The sequence below is a fragment of the Lepeophtheirus salmonis genome, chromosome 4, assembly GCF_016086655.4.
Source record: "Lepeophtheirus salmonis chromosome 4, UVic_Lsal_1.4, whole genome shotgun sequence".
NCBI lineage: Eukaryota > Metazoa > Arthropoda > Copepoda > Siphonostomatoida > Caligidae > Lepeophtheirus > Lepeophtheirus salmonis.
The window spans coordinates 7,213,581-7,217,106 of record NC_052134.2 but is presented as its reverse complement, the minus strand read 5'-3'; positions in this window follow the sequence as shown (position 1 = coordinate 7,217,106).

Sequence of the window (3,526 nt, the reverse complement as noted above, 5' to 3'; positions counted from 1 at the left end):
TATTATCATTGAGAATATGTAAGGAATTAGAAATTAAAAGGTTGCGCCTTTTTGCTCCTCAAAGCTATAAATCAAGAAGCGAAACGATGACCAAGCAATTAATTCTTCCCAAATTAAGTTGAGCCTGATAATACTTTTTTTTATCCACTAGGGGAACCACGGATTCCTCTAAACTACGCAACCTCCATGAACTTACCCTTTTAATAGGATTAATAACAAGGTTAATTTTGATAATGGGAAAAAATTGCAAACTTTACGAGGAAAAATAGTAGAGTAACGTCATCCGTGATATATCAAAAACGACTTTTTGAGGATAAAAAAGTTTTCACGTAGTCAAGGAAATATGTTAAGTCTAATAAGCACGTTTTGCCACTTTGTTTTATAGCTTAGGAAGGTTACATCATAGATAAATCATTTTTTTATTACCTAATGGCTTTACAAGTAGTGTTGTGTCGGCCCTTATTGAGGACCGAGGACCACAGTCTAGTCCAGTTCCTCTAGTCTGTCCTTAAAGTAGGTCAAATTGATCCCTCGTCAGGTCAATGAGGGTATACATATTTCATATATCTTATTTGGCTTAATAAGCCATGGATATTTTTATTAAAATTCCAAGTACGAACCGTTAAGGACCGATCCCGAGGACTGACAGTCCTAAGAATGGACTGCGCCGACACAATACAATATCTAAGTAACAGTTATTCTAATACCAGGTTGTGCATTGAAATCTGAACATTTACCATTTCAATAATTAATGAAGGTTGAGAGATTGAAACTAATTCATATTTATATACATATATTAAAGTAAAACCAATCAGATACGTAACATAAGCTCTTTAGCTTACCTACAAGTTGAGAAAATGACACTTGAACGTGATCGATGAATTTCCAAGGAGTTGGGGGTCTCGAAACCACCTTCTACGCCGTCAGCCAGTCCGTAACGTTGGAGAGGAAGAATGGCTCTATCAAAAGCCAAATCGGTCCTAGAGAAGTTAAGGAAAACAGCCTAGGCTAATCCCCCAAGCCCACGAGTGACCGTGTAATAGATCCCGGGCTTCACATCAGACTGTCTAGACAGCTATAAAAAAGTGCCTTGTGAGGGTCGAGAGACCACATTTGACATTAGCAATCAAACACTCTTTTGAATGATACTTTTGAGTTATTTTGACCACCTTACCTCCCTGATGCCAGTACAGTATCCATCATTCAAACACCGAGGACCTCAAAGCCACTTTCAGTCAGCACTGAGACGCCATGACAGAGGACGGGTGCCAGGCCTTCCGCCGCTGCTTGGAAGTTTTCATTGCCGCTAAGGGCGACTACTTTAATGATTAAGAGTGCCAAGACACACATCTATTTATGTTATTTTAATTTTATTGAAATTATATTATTAATTAATAAATTATATCTTGTTGAAGCTTAAAATTCAGTGTTCTGATTTGAATGGACAAATCGGTACACCAATATACAATAAATATTTGATAATATAATTTGAATTTGAGTTAAAACACCTAATTACCTCCGCCAATGAAGTTGAACGGAGGTTATGTTTTTGCGTTTGTTAGTAAGTAAGCAGCATTATAGAAAAAGTTTATGAACAATTTTGATCAAACTTGGTACAGAGATTACATATAGTCACAGTAGAAGGGAATGAAATTTTTTAGAGGTGAAGGTCACCATAACTTTGGAACAAATTGAGATAAATTTGATTTAAGGTAGGTAGTCTTTTTATTTATATACTACTTCAGGAAATTTGTCGATTACGTTTAAGTCTCATTTTCTCGACTTTAACGTAGGCTAGAGAGCTCATGCTTAATTTGTTTTGTAACTAATAGTTTATCCCTTAATATATCAAAATATGAATTAATTTCAATCACTCAACCTTCATAAATTATTGAATTAGTAAGTTTTCGAATTTCTTTACTAAGGAGTTCAATAATATTAACAACAGCTTAGAACATGAAAATTCTTTCTTCAGATTACCCATTAAAAAAAAAATGGCTGCTAAAAAATTGACACAATTTAAATAATAAGTTATTGATTTATAAAGTTATACTCATATATTCAAATGATATGAACTGCCGATTTGACTTAAAAAAATAATAATAAGGTGGTCACCCTGACAATTTGAAGAATGTTTCGGAGGAGAGTAGCCTAGTTGTCGCATCGTTTGATAAGATTAGCTGCGATCAGCTATGAGATGAGAACAAATTTCCCTCCGTATCTATGTAGCAAGAACATAGGCTAGTATTGCTCTGATGTCTACCATCTATTATACTCTGAGTCCATCAAGAATTAACAATCATATCTCCGGAACAAACCGTCAGTGTTCTATTCGTCTTTCACTTGCTACCTTTTTACTTATATGTTCTCTCTTCAAAAATAATAAAAAAGAAGAATAATGATAACAATAATAGAACGTCTTGACAACTGACAGGCTCATGTCTAAATGTCTTTGCCATGCAAGGAGTGGGATTTGTCCGTATTTCTTTCCTCTCACGGCTCCTTGCAGCTGATCAAATAAAACGACATGCCATTTAATACACACACACACAAAAGACATATTTAATGCAACACTTTACATTGGCAGCGGTTACACAAATATGCATTATAAAGATTACACTTTTTTCACAACTACTACCTTAGCATAACTTTTCATTTACTACAGTTGTCGCCATTTCTCCTTTACTTTTAAAGAGATAATTTAATAAATATAAATTAATCAAAAGTGTATAAAAGATAAATAGTAACCATGAGGATTTGTTGCAAAGTTATGAATGTCCTTGTTGGAGAGTTGTGGATCGACGTACAACTAATTGCGGCCGAATTCATTGCCTGATACGGAGTGGGTTACTTTACGTTATTTCCTTCATCTCATAGCTCTTTGCAGCTAATTTCATGATAACACATCTCCTTCAAAATATTCTCCAAATTGTCGACGTGCAACGTCTTCTGTTTCTTGTAATTTTACAAGACCCAGACGTGTCCAAGAAATTATATTTAGGGAGGGGGAGGTATTTGGTTTAATTTTTAAAATATATATTTTTTTTAAATTCACACCTATTAAAAAAAAAAGTTAAGTTTTTTTCAATAATGCAGAGCTGGTCAAAAATGAATGAAAAATTAAATTTCAGTTAAATTTTTTTTATAAATCCATAGCTTTTAGCAGATTTTTTTTCTTTTTCTTGGACAGAAACTGAGAAAATTTTCTCATTTAATTTCAAAAAATTTCCCCTGCTACCCGCAGTAGGTATTAGGTATAATTTTCGTGTAGCAACGGGCCAAGTTATGCCTTTTCTATTTTCTGTATCATTTTTATTGAATTTTGTAGAGCATGATTATTTCATAGTTCTCTTGGCTCAAAACTCCCCCGTAAATTGACCTAAACACTCAACCACAACGGGAATTAGAAGGGGTCCATTGAGCCATGAGGCATAACTCTACTTTCCCCGTTGCTCCACCAAAAATGCACCCATTGAATACATCCCTATTAACATTGGGCATGAAGTAATAATAATAATGACTGTAA